Genomic DNA, 20,636 nt, shown 5'->3' with positions numbered 1-20,636 from the left:
GGGATGCATTTCATGATATAGATTACTTCGCCGGCTATTGTTGCAAAATAGCCGGGGCCCTTCATTAGGTTAAAGGCAAAACTGTCAGGTGATAATTCAGCGAGATTTAATGCATTTTTCAGCACCTGTTGTTCTAATTTACATTTCTGCTCGATCACGTCCCTGTATAGGTTGGTGGTCTGCGTTCTGATGTGTTTTTCTACATAAATGAATTTTGAATTGATGTATGAAAAGATGTCGATGTTTGATACTGCTAATCTTGATCGTTGTTTGAAGACTTCCGTTGGATTGGTCTCAAAGATAAATAGACGGGGGTGCTCTGTGTTTATGATCTTATAGCCGCAAATGGTGGCTCTGGACCTTTCCATTAGCGCAAAGGTTGTGTCACCCGTCTGTAGCGAGTAAACGGTTGGAGAGTCCGTCGCGTTCGTTCGGTCTGCGTATCCCGTGTATAGTACGTCGTATTTGTCAAATTTACATTCGTCGAGGGGCGTTGTTGTCCAGTAGGTATGGCCACCCTCATCGTCGATGCACTGCCCGTCTCCAAAAGGGCAGGTTGTTCCACTCTTCAGCAAAATTTGATTGTTGGAGATCTTGACGTTCGCCGTGTACGAGTAGACCGAAATCTTGATTACTGCCTGCACGACAGCGCTTTCCCACTGTCCATAACCGTCATTGTAATATTGCCCTTGGCAGGTTCCGTCAGAGGTAAGGCTGCCGGCCAAGGTGGCGTCGCGTAGCGTCGTTACGTTTGTTGGGATCTCGACCAAATGCGTCTGTGACCCGAGGGTTAGCGTACCTGTGCGATGTAGCGTCTCACATGCTTCCCTTGAGATTCTTGGAAGGTAAGCCTTTCTTCCACCGTCGGTCACCGAGTTGTGTGAAAATTGTCCGCATCGGTAAACTGTTCTGTCGATCTCCACTTTGCATTGTAAGACTTGCGCCTGTTTGTATTCCGTGAGTTGGAGCAATTGTATAAACGTTCGTTCGTTTTGTGTCTTGTCGTGTTCCAAATCACATTGGTCGATGTCTAGTAGATTTATAGCTGTTACGTTAAGGGCAGCTCCGCCACAGTCATACCCGATTAATGCATGGGCCCCCTTCAACCAACAAATGGTAGTGAGGAGTACGAGGACGGACCTCATGGCTGGGGTTTGCATTGACCCTGTAACGTATGTCATAGTACCTATAAATTCTGACGTCTATTCTTAAATCTGCTTAGTGTACAAAATTATACGGCGTCTTTGAACATCTGACTGCCTACATAGTTAACAATTGGGCCGGAGACGGTGTACTTGGACACTTCGCCGTCCATGCCTTTACCTACGTATGTGTACGCTTCGTTCAGGTCTGGGTGAAATAGCACTGATATGTGGGTTTCGTCCGGGCGGGCGAAAAACACATCTAATACTTGATCTACTATGCCTCTTTGGCTGCGAATTCTTTTATAATACGTTCTGTAGTCGCCTTCACCCAAATCTGTTATTTTTATCATTTCCCTAAGTAATGACTTGAAAGCTTCATTGGCCTTGAAATATAGTGTTATTGTAACCTTGTACATTATGATTTTAATGTTTGTGACTGGGTATGGTAGTGTCTGCGGCTTTTCAATGAAAACTACTTCGAGATGATCGTCTTCCTCATTAGCCGGGAGCTTCATTATATTATTGTGTTCTTACTTTCTAGTGATTCCTGTGGACAGAATAATAAAGGATAGGTGCGATTATGCCTTTGCCTTTTTTAGTTTGTCCAGGTGGACCACCCTAGTTCTATTTTCAACAAGAATTTTTACATTATTATTGGGAAGAACTTCTATTACTTCGTGCGGACCAGTATAATGGTCAGCGAATTTGTTCTTTCTGGGCTCCTTTAGGAGGAACACCAGATCTCCTGGTTTTAATTGTAGCAATTTGATTTTATTATCATAGTAACGTTTATACTTGTGTTTTGCTTGAGTTAAATTCTCTGCTGCGAGAGTCTGTATTTCATGGAGATTTTTACATAAATCTAACAAGTAGCCTTCGTACGTCCTATCTGATATGGTTTCTATTGCTGCGTAGCTCGAGGGCACTCTTGCCTCTCGGCCGAACACTAATTCGTACGGTGAAAACCTTGTGCTTTCATGAGTACTGGTATTATATGAAAACATTGCTAGCTCTAGCCACTCGTCCCAATCGTTCTTGTCTGTAACGAACTGTTTCAAGTATTCTATTAGAACGTGGTGTGACCTTTCAATCGAACCATTTGACTGCGGGTGGAAAGCTGTGGTCCTGTTTTGTGTTATTCTAAATCGCTTTGTGATCGCCTTCATCAGTGAGCTAGTTAAATTGGCGCCCTGATCCGTGAGGATATGACGGGGTGCGCCGTAAATACAAATGAAGTTTTTTACCAAGCCATCAGCGATTGCCACCGAGTCGGTTTCTTTCAACGGGATTGCTAGCGAGTATTTGGTGAGGAGGTCTTGGATTGTTAAAATATGACTATTTCCTCGTTCTGTAATGGGCAGAGGGCCCACAACGTCCATGGAGATTTTCTCAAAGGCAGCGTCAGGAGTATCTGTTATTACCATTGGTTGCTTATGCTTTACTCGCGTGAGCTTCCTAGTGGCGCACTGCCAACACCTGCCTATATAATCTTGTACCTGGCGTTTCATATTCGGCCATGCGTACTTTTGTCTAATTCTACGGTAAGTTTTGGTCACACCCTTGTGACCCCCTAACGCAGATTCATGATTTTCTTGAATAATTCCGGCCCTAAGCTCCTCCGCCGGAGTTTGAATTAAGTCTTCGTAAATAGTCAGCGTGCAAGGACAATCGCTGAGTGCGATTTTTATCCTATTTAAAATTTCCTTCCACGAAATATTATCTATGAATGCTGTTCTGGCTAGTGCTATTTCTGCTAACTCTATTTCCATAATTACGTCTAACAGAGATGCCAGAGCTTCTTTAAATATTTCTCTGTCGAGGTGCCTTTTTGTTGATTCTTTGATTGGCAAACATATAATGTTTCTATTGTCCTTTTGCATTAGCCTAGCTCTTCCTAGTGCTAAGTCCTCTAATTTTGGTATCTTGAATTTACTGAATAGATCGTGCGCTCCGCGGTCTATAGGTTCACCCTGCTGCGAGACGAAGCAGACCACGTTCCCCTTGTGAATTGACAAGTTCTCTTTACTCCTAGTGATCTTTAATTCGGGGTCTGCAGCGAGCTCGTAGGGCTGCGAACCTGGTTCTATGATTTCGTCGGAGTCGCTTACGTCGCTGTCGACGCATTCATGCTCGTTACCGTGCTCGGAACCTGAATCTGAGTCTTCATCAGCATCGGTTGCTTGATTTTCTACAGGGGTGTCCTGGCCTATTACGTCAAAGGCTTTGTCCCTGTGATCTAAACTCGTCGACGCTTCCGGAAGGGAAATTCTACTGGTGTCCCCCCCTTTCTCCTGCTCCATCGTTTCTACTATAGGGTCTAAACCCGTGCTCTGATATTGGGGCGGCTCGTTTCCGAACTGTCCCAGAGGTGAACTTTCCCGATTGTCTGTCGAGGTTGGCTCAGTGGTCTCAACGTTGGGTGGAGGCAAAGCGTATATATGTATCTTGAAAGGTTGTTTGAACACCTTGTTGATTAGTTTTATTACGGTCTTCCAGGACAGTTTGTCAAGACCACAACCTATCCTGGGCATCGCGAGACGATAGTCTGCATTTCTTTTACACGTGCGCCTGAGTTGAATCAGGGCTTTTTCTAGATTTTTCAACGTAGGCTTATCGTTGCTACGTTTTTTTGTTATTAGATAATAAACGAAGCGCCTGCCCACCTGAAGCTGAGCCACTTCACCTACCTTGGCGTTCTGTTGTTTCAGTTCGTCAAGTCTACCAAATTTCTCCCGGAATTGCACTGCGATGCCGGCTCCCATATGCAGGTCCTCAGCTACGCAATGCACCAGCGAGAAATTTTCGTCTACTGTAAATAGGTCTCCTGTCATTTCGGTCGTGACCGGAGGTAGCTCGAAAATGTCTTCGTTTGTGGTGTCGGTCTCGTCTGTCGTATCTAACTCTAGTGTCTGTATGGTCGCGAGTTCGGGGTCCAACGGGGCTGGATCCGTATCGTCGACCGGGTTTCTGGAGAGGGCGTCGGCGTTCGTAGCTTTGGAATCTAAGTTTACTGTAGGTATTTTTCCTTTTAAGTAGAGGCAGATGGACCTGCTTCCACCTCCTCTGTCTCTATGGCATTGGCCCTTGTTACTCGGGGGCTGCCCGTGTTCCCCGAGGGCCCTGCTCCGTTTCCCGAGTTGTTTCGGCTGATTGTTTCATGGTATCTATGTTTACGGCATTCGTTGAATGAATGTCCTATGTTCTTGCAGTAGCTACATTCGACTACGTTTGTATTTCGCGCTGTCGATTGTTGGCTCGACGGCGGTTTGTTTTTATAACAATTTGCTGTGCTGTGGGTCGACCGCCCGCACAGCGTACACGATTCTCTATTTTCCACGGGTCTGCTTACCGCGGGTCTCCTAATCGCTCGGCACTGATCGGTTAGGTGATTACTACGGCCGCAATGTTTACACGGCTCTGCGTTATTACTCTCGGCCCTGCTCGCGCCGCGGCTCCTAGCCCGATCTCTATCTAATTCTAATGCCTTGCTGGCATCTATAGCCCTTTCGTAGGCTGTCTTCAGGTTGGAGTAACCTTTGATCAATACTGCATTCCGGCAGTCGCTCGGTAGTCCGCCGACAAATGCCTCGCAGACTTCCTCATCTAACCTGATTATCTCTGCGTTGGTTAACTCGCGGTTCTTTCTTCGTTCCGCTTCTATTAATCCCGTTTTTATGTCGCGGGTTCTCCCTATGTAATCTAGCACGTGTTCATCAGCGTATTTATACAGCTGACCAAGCTCTCCACGGTAATGATTCGCGGATCTAATGGGCGCGAACACTTCCGTGAGTTTGTCCAAGAGTCCTTGCAGGGTTGCAAAACTCTCGTCTTCGATTACTGCGTATGCTCGATCGGCGAGCTTGCTTCTGATGAGGCGCGTGAGGTACCCCTCCAAGCTGGGTGTTACCATCTCGAGTGCCCTCTTGCACGCCCGATTAAATTGCATTACGGTGATGTTTTTCCCGTCAAATTTTGGGACTACCGCTAACGCGTCTTTAACCGATATGGATTGCTCCGCTAACGGCAGAGTAGGAGGAACGGGTGCCTGCACGGTGTTAACGACTTGAGTAACTTGGGGGCGGGTGATTCCCGAGATCTTATCCTTCAGGGCCTGCTCCCTTTTCTTTAACTGTTCCTCGCGCTCAGCTAATTTCCTCCTTCTCTCCCGGTACGGATCTGCTAACGCGGCCTGGTACGCGAGTTCTTGCTCCTGCAATTCTAATTCGCGCTCCCAAATCTCTTGCTCGCGTAATTGTATTTCTAAGTCCCTATCGAGGACTAGTTCTTCCGGCACGCCTGGCTCACCTAATTCTTGAGGTCCCAGGTCCGGACCTGCTATTCCTCCGCGTAGATTTTTGAGTTTCTCGCGGTTTTCTTTTTGAATGCGTCTAATCAACGCTTCTCTAGCTAACGCTTCTGCTTCTAAATTCAAATCTTCATCGTCAGTTGGGACGGAAACCACTGACTTTATTGAAATGTGATCATTTTCTGAATTGAGGGCGTTTCTACCAATCGCTCCTCTGCTGAGTGGATCAGGGCGGTAACTGTCCACAGGGTTAGGTTTTTGAGGCGCCACGGATTTTCTTAAGTCGCCTTTCTTTCTTTCTGCCTTCTTTTTGAAGTGCAGAATTTCTGCTTCTAACCTTAATTCATCCTTACTCCGCGTACACACTGGACCGGGTTCCCTAAATGTAGCGTCTGTGGCTAATTCTATGCTTTGGGTAACTGCCCTATCTGTGCCGCGTGAATTTTGCGCTACGAGAAGTTGTACTTCCCGATCTATTTCTGCCTTCTTACGGAGGAGTTCGGACAGCTGTGTGTCCTCTACAGGACCTAACCGCGGTTCATCCATTTTCGAACGGCCCGTCGCTTCGTTAGTGTCCCTAATTTTAACGTCTGTCACGCTCGCGGAGAGCTGTGCAGGATTTTTAGAATCGTCTACCTTGCTTGTTTTGAACTGCGTAGGATATTTGATTTCTTCTACTATGCCTTTTGTTGGCTGTGTAGGATGTGGTACGTCTTGCGCGGGGCCCTCGGTCGGGTTGTGCCGCCGCGTTTTTGTATTTGCGTTCGCGATTTCTTTCGCCTCGAGCTCGGCGAGCCTGGCAAGTTTCTTTTGAACTTCTTCGGATAGCCCCGCGTCTTTACTCGATTCAATCGCGCGCTGTTTTTTCTCTAATTCAGCTTCTTGTTGTCTGAATTGTTCGCTAAGATGTTTTGACTTCTTATCTATTTCTGCTTGACGTTCCTCTAACGCTTCCCTTTCTTTTTGGAGCCTCTTTTCCTTATTGGAAACCTCCTGTTTTATGAATTCTATATCGGTCTCCGTGTATTTGAGTTGTAAGCTATCATCTACTGATGCGCCGCTTTCCTTTTTGCTACCTGTTCTAGTTTCGATAGGCATATTGGTTTCGCGTGTGAATCTTTATCCTATTTATAGAAATAATCTCAAGCGTGTGGAGTCCCCGTGTGATTCGCTTTTATTGTATTTGTCGAGCGTTATTTCACGATTCCGTCCGTAGTTTGTGCGTTCGTCCCGATCGCGTTCTTTGCGGCTGAGGTGAGTTTTCTTGCTACTCCCGTTACGCGTGTGTTGCGAAGTTCGGTTCACTGTCTTTGCTACTTTCGCGGATCTCGTCTTTAATAACTCGCACCGATTATTTTTAGTTGAATTCGGATTTTAACAAAATCAATTTTTAAACGAATCCCACCGCTGCCACCAGAAATTTTATTGCCTGTGACGTCCCAGACGCACTAGTCAACAAAAAAAAACAATTCTTAACGTTGACGCACGCGGAGCGACACTGCAATAACGGAGCCCTGTTTTATTTGAGGGACCCGGGCCCCCGCTATGGATTATATTCGTCGTTTAGGATGATATGGGGTAACGTAAATGAGCGTCTTACCTTTAGTCGAGGTAGATGGTCTCTGGTTCGGAGTCCAGGTCGATAACTTCCGGCTCTTCTACCCAGTCGTATACGGTTGGTACAGGGAACAGCTTCCTCCTAATGTCGATTTGCTCGTATAACAGCCCCTCGCTGACTCTAGTAACCGTCTGTATGACTTCACGTTCTACGCCGTGAGTTGAGAACGGGTGGTCAACCTTGGGTTGGCTGGATGCGTGCGACGAGAAAGAGCCCGATTCTTCGTTAGAGCTAGGTTGTGTATAGATCGGAAGGATCTCTACTGGACCGTTGATACGTTTGATTCTGGCTTGTAATATAGCTTGCTTCTTAGCCCGTAGTCGTCGGCCTGCGCGATGTCTATTCTTACGACCGTGACGTTTACTGGACTTTGACATCTACCGATTATAGAAAGGGGTAGGAGTTAATTAACTTGGAAAAGCTAGTTTTACAAGCTTAATTAAGTCAGCGTCTCCGCTAACAACCAATGTTAATGTGGGTAAAAGGGAATTACCTTGGAATATTCACTGACTCTAGTTTTAGGTTCAAGAAATGAGAACTCGATGAAATAAATCTTTGTGTTTAGTATATTGTTACAGATAATTCGAAAAAGGTACAATATTTAATATTCTAGTCGCGTATATTGAGAGTTTACGTTAAACAGAGCGCTTAAGCTATAGCGAATGTATACTAGTTCTAAACGTGCAAGTCAACTGTGCGACTCGTAGAGATTTACAAGAACTAGCGAATGTGTACAAGTTCTAAACGTGCAAGCTAACTGTGTAACTCGTAGAGATTTACAAGAACTCGACTGGTCTGCTTGAAGCGCGGATGAGAAGTGATGTCCAGGGTGCGAAGCGTCGACCGTCTCAGCTCTCGAGTGTCCTGGTGCGCATGCGCGGGGCGATGGTGCGCGCGCCGCTGGCCTGCCTTGACGCGCTCGGTGTCACGTAGGCGCGCGTGACGTCAGAGCCTTGGAATGCGGCTCTTTGTTGGCGGGGTCCCGTTAGGTCCGACCTGTTGCTGCCTGCCTGCGTGCACGTGTTCGGGGTCCGGCGCCGATTTGTCGCTGCCTGCCTGCTTGCACGTGTTCGGGGCCTGACGTCATGCTGTGAGGGTTGTCTGGTTTATGGCCCTGTTGTAAACCGGTCCCTGGCTAAGTGCGGTTCTGGCTTTCATCCCTGTTTATGGCGGTCGAGTAGAACAGGTTTTTCCCGCTCGACCCTTGGCCTTTGTTCTGAGTTGGCGTCGGTCCGTCGGCCTGGGCTGGAATTGTTTGGCTCAGTTTCTCCTCGGGTATCGGATCGCCGTGTCGATGTTTCCTCTTAAGTGCTTCTCGGTACTTGGACGATTTATTGCTTCCGTCTGTTTATTGTACCGAGGTCCGGGGCTGTTTAGTCTAGAGCGTATCTTAACTATGCAAAATCTTATCTTTACTAGGATGAACGCTCAGCGGGTGTTTATGTTAGGGTTCGCCTACGAACCTTTGTTTAAGTGCTTCGAGTCCCGCTGGCCGCTCTGGTTACAGTTATTTATTTATTCTAACAAATGTGGTTATTCCTAAGAAGTGCACGTGGTCGAGCGCTGGACGTGCGGAATGTCACGTAGGCCTGCTGAAGGCGTATTTCGGATGAAGGGATAAGGTTTCCCTTTTGCGCGTCGATGACGTGTACTCCTTTTATGTAATACATATATGAGTATATTATATTTATGGGTAAGTTTATACAATTGTTTATTATATTGTTTATTTTATCATTCGTAATAAGACGGCATGATAATTATGAGTATGCATATATATGTGTACATTCCTGAATAGCGCGATATGCGTGTATTTCTCATAGTGTAATATATGATGAGCGGGCGAGCCAAGATGGCGGCCTCTTAGCACGACTGTGAATATGGCTTGCTGCCTGGTGCTTTCTGCCGGGTACGCCATGTTGCCTTGCTCTTCGCTTATGAGATATTATAATGTATTCCTACATCTTAGGTATGATACAGGTATGTGTTATGCTAATAGTAGTATACTCGAGGTAAGAGAGCAACAGTTCTAGTATGATAATAGGAAAAATATGTATATGGTAGACGTTCTTCCGGGGACGTCACACGCAGATCGCTTGTTATACTGCATATTGTCTCTAGTGACTTCGACGCCACAATACCGTCGTTGAAGAACAGTGCGAGGTAGACCTCGTGTCCACCATAGCTGCCAAAAAATATGCACTTTTGGCGTCTGTTTCTTCGAGATTGAAATGCATCAAAAAATTCGCGAATTTTAGATTCCAACAACGTGGTGCTTGTTTGAGCCCGTATAGTGATTTCCGGAGCTGGCATACCACACCTCCTGGACACTTCGCTTCCTCGCTGTCATGAAGTCCCACCAGAACTTCCATTCGTATCTCCTCATCTAAGACACCGTGAAGAAATGCAGTGCGAACATCGAACTGCACAATTTCAAGATGTTCCTGCGTAATGACAGCTAGAAGTACCCTAAGTGAGTCGTATCTCACTGCCGGTGAGAACGTCTCTAAGTAGTCTACGCCATGTCGCTGCATGAATCCTCTGGCACACAGACGTGCTTTGAACCTTGCTACGTTTCCTTCTGTGTCATGTCTCGCATGATCTTAAACACCCATTTCGAGTCAATCGTTTTCCCTCCTGGGACTCTTGGGACAATTTCCCAAGTCTCGTTCTTCTCATGTGACTGAAGCTCGTCTACAATTGCTTCCGCCCATTGTGCAGCCTCCTGGCTCGATATCGCCTCTTCGTACGTCGTTGGAACACTGTACTCTACAAAGCACAACGCGTATCTCGCCGGCGGACACAACGACTTGCGATTTCGCAATTACCTTGGCGTTACTGCTTCCCGTCCTTGGATTCTCTCAACCTCGTCCACGACCTCGATAACTCTCTCCAGTGCCCAAATCACTCCCGCTTCTTTGGTGACCATATTGTTGGCACCTGCATTGCCAGCAACGACTCCGTTCCTGTTCTCGTCATCCTCGTCGTCGCTCTCGTCCGTCAAGGGCAAAGTGAGCTCGACCTCCGTCGCAGTCGCCCTTGGACTCGTACCTCGCTTGTTAAACGTCACGTGCCTGGAAACGGAGACCGTACACACCGTAGGATCGTACAACCTGTAATTCGCCGATTCGTTGTCATATCCGACCAGGATAAGCTTTCTAACTCGAGCGTCGAGCTTCGTTGTCTTCTGTTTTGGCACATACGCGCATGCATCCGATCCGAACACTCGCATATGCAGAAGATTTGCCTTCCTTCCGGCCCATTGTTCGTACGGAGTACGGTTTCCGCCCACTCTCGAGTGTCTAGTCCTGTTAAGAGTGTACACGGCCGTTGCCATTGCTTCTGCCCACAGATGCGCCGGTAGTTGCTTTGCCTGCAACATCGTTCTCGCTGCCTCAACAATCGTACGATTATCTCTCTCGGATTTGCCATTTTGTTCTGGCGTGTATGGCACCGTAGTTTTCGACGTGTGCCTTTCTGCTTCATGTAGGCTTTCATCCTCTCGTTGCAAAACTCAGTCTCGCTGTCTGTATGCAACGTCTTCGTAGTGCGTCCAAATTTGTTATTCAGCAGACGCTCGAACTCTGAACCGATCGTATACGTCAGATTTGTAACGAATGAAGCACACGAAACGAAAGCTCGTAGCATCATTCTTAAATATCACGTAATAACGCGCACCTCCGATCGAATGAACTGGCAGCGGACCATACACGTCACTGTGTATGTACTCTACCGGCTTGCTCGACGTCCTGTTGACTTCTTTTCGGAAAGGAAGTTTGTGAAGCTTGCCAAACTGACAGGCTTCACAGAAGAACTCTTCAGCGTTCTTCATATTCACTCCTTTGGCCAACTTACGACGCACCAATTCGACAAGCGACCGCTTGTAAATATGACTGAGCCTCTCATGTCACATTTTCAGATCTAATGCTGTCAAGTTAACTTCACGCTTTTGCTTCGGCCTTCGGGAAAACATTCAGAACCAACAGTTCGACTGCTTCAGTCCTGTTGCCTCGACCGCACCTCCACGCAGCACCTTGACGGCCCCAATTTCGAAATTGACTCGAAAACCCTTGTCTATACGAGCACCCACCGAGAGTAAATTTCGTTTCACACGAAGAACCAGTAGTACGTTCTCGATAACAGAGCTCTCCCATCTGCCGTCCACGAGCTTTTCGATGCGAACATTACCGACGCCCGCTACTTCACACTCGCAACATGCTCAGATGCTCCGCTGTCAGTAATCCAGACTTTACTTTCATCAGCATCCTGTAACTGACGAATCTGCTCGACTGACGGTAGCTCTCGCTTCGCATCTGTTACCGGCACTTCGTTTCTCTTAACACCCGACTCGACCACGAACGAGCACCCGCTACTTGACTGGCCTCTACCACTGTCATTGTTCTTACGCGGCTTCTTCGGTTAATCGAATTCTTTCGCGTAGTGCCCCATTTCGTGACATTTCCAACACTCTATGTATTTCTTGGGCTTTTTCTTACGCACTTCTCTCAATTTCGCGTAACTCTTTGTCCCACAGTCCGACGTCACCGCCAGCACACTCGCTGACTCACCGTCTCCTGCGAGATTCGAATCTTCCTCGGTTAACCATTCCAGCAAATATGTCACGGTCTGTCGCTCGGGATTCACACTTGCCCACGCGGTCTTGAACATACCGTACTTTGCCGTGAAATCGAAAGAATTTTCGCGATAATCGCTCCATCTGATTTTGGCTCTCTGAGATCTTTCAGCCTACTCGCCATATTTTGAACTGCAGTAACGTGTTGAACTACCGAGTCTGTTGGTCCTATCTTGTAAGAATACAATTCTTCTTCAAGTGCCCCGACGTTCGACGCAGACTTCTGCTCGTGCATCGCACTCAGCTTGTCGCACACACCAACACACAGTCCACTTGTACATTCTCCATCGCTGACGTGTTAACCGCCGTCGCCTTCGCGTCGTCTTTGAGCCACTGCTTCATACGACCAGCGTTGACACCTTCTTCGTTCTCCGGGACCTCTCTCTTTCCGTTAATCACGTCGAAAATCTCCTTGGCTTTCAGCACCACTGTGATTTTATATTTCCACGCTTGAAAATTCTTCCCGTTAAACCCTGTTAAACTTTTCAATGGAGGGATAAAAAGGATGCCCGGAGATGAAGGTGAGACACATCTGTATCTTTATACATATATACTCAATATTGAAGATGAATTTTATTTTAAAGTTGACAAAGGAATAACTCGAATAAGAATATGTCTATCGCTCTGGAACGTTCAACGACTACTACCTGCTTTTCCTCGATAACGAGACGCCACGCCTTGGCCTTGCGGCTGGATATACAAACGATATATTCTCTCTCTTTCTCTCTCTCATTCATGAGCACGCGCAAATCTCATACCAACGGCTTCAACACTTTCACCGTTTCAGCGTGCGATATCAAACTCGTTCCGAAAATCACACAAGTTTATGAAACGTTTATGATACGCAGGATTCTTCACCAATTTAATTGCACTTTGGTTATCTATATATATCTGAGTGGGCTCGACACATTGACATCCAATATCATTCAGCAGTTTCCTAAACCATACAGCTACCTTTGCTGCAGCCGCTGCCGCAACATATTCTGACTCCGTTGTGCTTAAGGTCACCAGTTTTTGGCGCTGCGATGACCAAGTCACTGGACCGTTCGCAAATTCAAAAAGATACCCAGTGGTTGACCTTCTCGTACTCATATCGCTAGCAAAATCGGCGTCAGAATAACCTACTAATTTGCATTCGCTTTCACCCGCACAATATGTTATTCCTTTTTCTTTCGTACTGGACAAATAAATGAGAATTCTTTTAACCGCACGCCAATTTTCATTATTGTGCTTGCTGAGAAATACGCTTACTAGATTAACGGCGTAGGCTATATCAGGTCGTGATATTGTCGCAAGGAAAATTAACGAACCCACTGCTTCGCGATAAGGCAATTTGCCGACTGGATCCTCGCTCTCGCTCATCGGACATAAAACCACATTTAGATCTGCAGGTACACAGAGCGGATTAGCCTCACTCATTCTGAATTTTCTTAATATGCGCTCGACATACAAGCTTTGGTGTACATATATCGATTTTTCCTTCCCTTCGCGCTTAATCTCCATTCCAATAAACATACTTGCATAGCCAAGAGTGATTTTGAACGCACTATTCAAATAATCTATCACAGGTTGAAGACGATTTTTCTTGACCTTGATGACTTGTTGATTAATGTTATTCTTGGATATGAAGGTCACAACTCAAATCCTTTTTTAAAGCGTTAACATTTCAGCCCTGATGGGGGCCCTCCTCAGAACCGATTTATTTAAACATCTGTCACGAACAAAAATAATAAAATAATGTACAACACCGTTATAACAAAATTAAACATAAGTGGTTTAGATAATAATCTAGGATGTTTATGCAGATATAAATGAGAGGAATTACCTAGTGTGGGATGACACTTTCAATTACAGCAGACAGGGCACACTCTTAAGTAGTGAATGCGTGTTGGTAAATAAATAATAAATAGAAACAATAAAAAACAAAAACCGAAACACACTGCGATCGCGATACGTAGTTCCCAAGACTTCATCCTTGTAGTTAATTTGATAAAATAAAACACACAGCCGTTATAGGTTTAAATCAAGAGCACATTTGCACATGTGGAACGTCCAGTGTGTAGTGGGGGGAGATCGATATCGATAGTTATCAGAGCAAACGCAGAGTCAACGGGTTAAAAGGAAACCAAAATTTTGTTAAGAAGGTAAAATCGAGAGCAAGCTCAGTCGGTAATGGATAATTACAATGGTTGTATCACAGAGGTGTAAATAGTACTCAGATGTTCGATGTCTTGTCTTCGGTTGACAGAATTGGGATGTGCAACAATATTGCACATTTCTAACAATAGCCTATTATAATACAATGGTTCAACGTCAATAATGCTGGCTTGAGAATAATTGAAAGAGTGGTCGAAATCGATGGCTGCCTCGTCAGTGCAGTATAATTATCCTCGTGTTCATGGATATTGCGTTTCTGCTCGGTTATCCTGGTGTGTAGTTGCCTACTTGTTTGGCCTATGTAGGACATGTTGCATTGGTTGCAGGGAATTTTGTAAACTACACCAGAACGCATACCCGGGGGTAAGGGGACCTTACCCGAATCAAACATAGAGGATAGATCATGTGCACATTTACCCACAAATTGAATTTTTTACTTAAAGAATGTTCTGTTGAGTGACTCAAACAACCCTGCAACGTATGGGATGGAAATATAGTTTTTTTGATTAGCTTGTGCAGCAGATGCATCGATATTATTGTTGGAGCTAGTCGATGACAAGATGAAATCGTATTTGAACTGTATATGCTTGTTGAGCAGACGAGATGGATAGTCATTTTTACTCAGTACCTGCTGAATCAAGGACATATTTTTGTCATGAAATTCCATACTTGAGAGTCGGATCGCTCTGTCAACCAAGCAATGAATCGTTCCAATTTTGTAAGATCTGGGATGGTGAGAATGAAAATTTAAATACCTTTGTGACCAGGTAGCCTTATGAAACCAATCTGTTTTGATGAGCTGGTTATCATTAATGATCAAGACATCTAAAAAGCTAATTCGATGATTCAACTCTATATCAGAGGTAAATTGTAATCTCGGATGGAATTGGTTGAAGACAGATGGCATTTCTGCAACTTTATCCGAAGGGACAGCTGTGATTATGTCAGCTACATATCTGAAATAGAATGAAGGCTTGAAGTCCAGTTTGTTGAGACAATATTGTTCAAGATCATCCATAACCAAATCCGACAAAATTGGAGAGAGCGGCGAGCCCATCGGTGAACCATAAGTTTGAGCATATATGTTCTGATTAAATTTGAATATGGCAGCCTTAAAACAGATGTGTGATGCTTTTATGAGTTGATTAAGTGGGACAGGAATTTTGTCCACCAAATGATGCCAACGCTGTTTCACCGCGTTGATTGCAAGATCTTGTGGAACATTTGTAAACAATGACACAACATCCAGCGAAACTAATACATGATCAGGTGGGAGACGAAAGTCCCTGATAGCATTAACCAGAGCAAAAATATCTCTCACACGTGACAAGGGAGGGACGATCTTGTTACCAATACATTGACTGAGGAAGCGTGCTAGATGGATAGTCGGACTATCTGTGAACGAAACTATAATTCTTACCGGTGATCCGGTTTATGAATTTGAGGTAGCCCGTAGGCTCTAGGTGGTAAACAATCAGTTTTTGCGATTTGACGTCTAAGTTGATCCGAGATGAGTTTACTTTTAGACCAATCCATTGTTAGTTTTTTAACTTCCTGTTGCAAGGTACAGGTAAGATCGTATCCAACAACTTTGTAGGAGTTGTTGTTGGAGAGTTGTTGCAACATTTTTTCCTCGTACATTTGTTTGTTCATCACAACAGTCGTGTTTTCCTTGTCTGCCTTCAAGAAAAGTGAATCCTGGTTGTTGTTTTGAAAGATCTTAGTTTCTTCAATTTTATGAAGGATATTCTTGTCAGCGTGAATGAGAGAAGGGGTGTTGATGAACTTTTTTATGGCTTTGGTAAAGTCTTGGCGGGCCGTATTGCGGCAATCAGAAGGAATGAAAGAAATCCTTGATTCGAAATCGGAGATAAGTTTGTTGGTTGGGATGCGGTGGAGCTTAAAAGGAATGCCATATTTGGGTTCCATTTTTAGAACGTCAGTAACATTGACAGGAATGTCCGTTCATCAACACCCCTTCTCTCATTCACGCTGACAAGAATATCCTTGATAAAATCAATGAAACTAAGATCTTTTGAAACAACAACCAGGATTCACTTTTCTTGAAGGCTGACAAGGGAAACACGACTGTTGTGATGAACAAACAAATGTACGAGGAAAAAATGTTGCAACAACTCTCCAACAACAACTCCTACAAAGTTGTTGGATACGATCTTACCTGTACCTTGCAACAGGAAGTTAAAAAACTAACAATGGATTGGTCTAAAAGTAAACTCATCTCGGATCAACTTAGACGTCAAATCGCAAAAACTGATTGTTTACCACCTAGAGCCTACGGGCTACCTCAAATTCATAAACCGGATCACCGGTAAGAATTATAGTTTCGTTCACAGATAGTCCGACTATCCATCTAGCACGCTTCCTCAGTCAATGTATTGGTAACAAGATCGTCCCTCCCTTGTCACGTGTGAGAGATATTTTTGCTCTGGTTAATGCTATCAGGGACTTTCGTCTCCCACCTGATCATGTATTAGTTTCGCTGGATGTTGTGTCATTGTTTACAAATGTTCCACAAGATCTTGCAATCAACGCGGTGAAACAGCGTTGGCATCATTTGGTGGACAAAATTCCTGTCCCACTTAATCAACTCATAAAAGCATCACACATCTGTTTTAAGGCTGCCATATTCAAATTTAATCAGAACATATATGCTCAAACTTATGGTTCACCGATGGGCTCGCCGCTCTCTCCAATTTTGTCGGATTTGGTTATGGATGATCTTGAACAATATTGTCTCAACAAACTGGACTTCAAGCCTTCATTCTATTTCAGATATGTAGCTGACATAATCACAGCTGTCCCTTCGGATAAAGTTGCAGAAATGCCATCTGTCTTCAACCAATTCCATCCGAGATTACAATTTACCTCTGATATAGAGTTGAATCATCGAATTAGCTTTTTAGATGTCTTGATCATTAATGATAACCAGCTCATCAAAACAGATTGGTTTCATAAGGCTACCTGGTCACAAAGGTATTTAAATTTTCATTCTCACCATCCCAGATCTTACAAAATTGGAACGATTCATTGCTTGGTTGACAGAGCGATCCGACTCTCAAGTATGGAATTTCATGACAAAAATATGTCCTTGATTCAGCAGGTACTGAGTAAAAATGACTATCCATCTCGTCTGCTCAACAAGCATATACAGTTCAAATACGATTTCATCTTGTCATCGACTAGCTCCAACAATAATATCGATGCATCTGCTGCACAAGCTAATCAAAAAAACTATATTTCCATCCCATACGTTGCAGGGTTGTTTGAGTCACTCAACAGAACATTCTTTAAGTAAAAAATTCAATTTGTGGGTAAATGTGCACATGATCTATCCTCTATGTTTGATTCGGGTAAGGTCCCCTTACCCCCGGGTATGCGTTCTGGTGTAGTTTACAAAATTCCCTGCAACCAATGCAACATGTCCTACATAGGCCAAACAAGTAGGCAACTACACACCAGGATAACCGAGCAGAAACGCAATATCCATGAACACGAGGATAATTATACTGCACTGACGAGGCAGCCATCGATTTCGACCACTCTTTCAATTATTCTCAAGCCAGCATTATTGACGTTGAACCATTGTATTATAATAGGCTATTGTTAGAAATGTGCAATATTGTTGCACATCCCAATTCTGTCAACCGAAGACAAGACATCGAACATCTGAGTACTATTTACACCTCTGTGATACAACCATTGTAATTATCCATTACCGACTGAGCTTGCTCTCGATTTTACCTTCTTAACAAAATTTTGGTTTCCTTTTAACCCGTTGACTCTGCGTTTGCTCTGATAACTATCGATATCGATCTCCCCCCACTACACACTGGACGTTCCACATGTGCAAATGTGCTCTTGATTTAAACCTATAACGGCTGTGTGTTTTATTTTATCAAATTAACTACAAGGATGAAGTCTTGGGAACTACGTATCGCGATCGCAGTGTGTTTCGGTTTTTGTTTTTTATTGTTTCTATTTATTATTTATTTACCAACACGCATTCACTACTTAAGAGTGTGCCCTGTCTGCTGTAATTGAAAGTGTCATCCCACACTAGGTAATTCCTCTCATTTATATCTGCATAAACATCCTAGATTATTATCTAAACCACTTATGTTTAATTTTGTTATAACGGTGTTGTACATTATTTTATTATTTTTGTTCGTGACAGATGTTTAAATAAATCGGTTCTGAGGAGGGCCCCCATCAGGGCTGAAACGTTAACGCTTTAAAAAAGTGTTTTGAGTTGTGACCTTCATATCCAAGAATAACATTAATCAATCTTTCACAGGATTAACGACTTTTTGATATTTACTCGCGATCATAGCGTCATCAACGAAAAGCGCGAGATACACGGTTTCCTCTTCAATTTCGCGTATAAAAATACATTTATCAGCCTTAGACTCTCTAAATTTAAATTCTTCAAGAAAATCACTGAATCTTTTATTCCAACAGCGCGGTGACTCTTTAAGCCCGTATAACGACCTTTTTAGTCGACACACAACACTGTCGCGTATATCGCTCGCAGGTTTACTGTTGACGTTTAGCCCCTCCGAAACTTTCATATCTCTCCTTGAAGTTCACCATGTAGAAATGCCGTCTCGACATCAAATTTCAACATTTCCAAGTCTTCGGCTGCAATTTTTGCCAATAGTACTCTTAACGAGTCATACCTTACTACCAGCGCAAATATCTCTGAGAAATCTACACTATACTCTTGCATAAAGCCTCGAGCGCATAACCGCACCTTGTACCTTCTGACTTGGCCATTTTCGTCCTTCAAACATTTTAAAACCCACTTAGAATAAATTATCTTTGCTGCGGGTTTTCTTTGTACTATTTTCCAAGTCTCGTTTTGATCATGAGCACGCAGCTCACAGTCGATCGCAGCGTTCAATCTTCTGCTTGAGGACTCTTTAGTGCTTCTTTGAATAAAAATGGCTCCAAGTATTGTGTTATATTTACCTCATACCTTATAGGACGCTTTATGTTACCTCGATTTCTCAGATTCGGCTTTGTTCTTACTGGATTCAGATTTCGATCGGTCCCTCGTCTTCTTCTTCCTCTTGCTCTTTCGCTGGTAAGAACTCCTCTTCTTCATCGCTGTTGATCACGAAGATTTCCTGTTGATCTTTTGGAAAAATCAATTCTGCTTCTTCTTCTTCTTCTTCTTCTTGTCTCTATTCGTTTTTCACGACGGCTTCTTTCTCGTTATAAACTACGTTGCGTGACACAATGACTTGTCTTTTCTCGGGGTCAAAGACACGGTAATTCGTAGATTCACCTTCATAACCTACAAATATCATCTTCTTCCCTCTAGCATGAAGTTTACTCGTCAGTTGCTTCGGTGTATTTACAAAAGCATCTGACCCAAATACACGAAGATGATCGAGACGTGGTTTTCTTCCTACCCACTTTTCGAGCGGAGATTTTCCTTCTCTTATGCTTGACGCACTCAGACTATTCAAAAGATAAACAGCCGTGTTTGCTGCTTCAGCCCATAAACTTGGAGACAAGCTCCTCGCCAAAATCATGGTTCTTGCGCTCTCAATAATTTTCCGATTGTCGCATTCTATTCGACCATTTCGTTCCGGCGAATAAGGTGCCGAATTCTCCCTCATGATACCTCGAGACTCCAGATACTCATTCATATTTTTATTACGAAATTCAAGTCCATTATCGGATCTACGGACTCTCATTCTTCGTTTGAATTTATTTTCGATCATTTTTTCAAATTTTCGGATAGTCTCAAACACATCACTCTTGTGTTTGAGAAAGTATACAAACCTGTAACTCGTGGCATCATCCTTAAGAGTAAGGATGAAACGGGCTCCTCAGGGGCTTGAGTCGCCATAGGACCACAGATATCAGTGTGAATAACCTCACCCGGCGTTGTTGTTTCTTTTTCTTGACACTGTCGAAACGGTGATCGATGTGATTTCACAATTTGGCACGAGTCGCAAAAGAAATCTATTTTTTGATTGATTTTCATTCCCTGAACAAGTTCCTTTTTCAGTATGCCTTACATTCCACGCTTGTTCAGGTGACCAAATCTTTCGTGCCAAATTTTCACGTTAACAGCCGAGACATTCACTTCGTCACTCTCTTTACCGACATCCGGTCGAAAAAACATACGATCTATCTCGTTTCTCATTTTTACCCCGTGACGCGATCACTCTTGCTTCGTCTTTCACTTTAACAAAATTGTCCTTAAACACGACTTCGCGACCACTCGACGTGAGAATACCCACAGAAAATTAATTTTTCTCAACTTGAGGCACATATGAAACGTTCTCTATATGGGCTTTCACTCATTCGTGATTCACGTACTGGAGAATGTTTATAGTTCCAATTCCGACCACGTCGCACTCCGTGTCATTACCCAAGGAGATTTTACCACCGTTTTCAACACACCGAAAAACGGTAAACCAGTCTCTATTACACGAGATGTACTTCGATGCCCCACTATCGGTCACCCAGACCTCTTTATGCTCGGTCTCGAGAACTTGCTCGATAATATCGGCCGGAGGTAACTCTGATTCGAGTTTTCCCGCAATTTCGGACACTTTTCTCGAACTTTCGGCGACAAACGGGCAATCACGTACTTTACCGGTTTCACTTCCGTCTTTACGATTTTTCACCCATACTTTGCTTTCACACTCTCTTTTAAAATGCCCTTTTTGTTTGCACTTGTAACAAAAACTTCCACAATTTTTAGGTTTTTCACTTTTTGAGCTCTGTGAATCACTTCTCGAG

The sequence above is a fragment of the Neodiprion lecontei genome, chromosome 2, assembly GCF_021901455.1.
Source record: "Neodiprion lecontei isolate iyNeoLeco1 chromosome 2, iyNeoLeco1.1, whole genome shotgun sequence".
In the NCBI taxonomy this organism is placed as follows: Eukaryota; Metazoa; Arthropoda; class Insecta; order Hymenoptera; family Diprionidae; genus Neodiprion; species Neodiprion lecontei.
The sequence above is the reverse complement of the archived record's forward strand: the minus strand, read 5'-3'. Positions refer to the sequence as shown.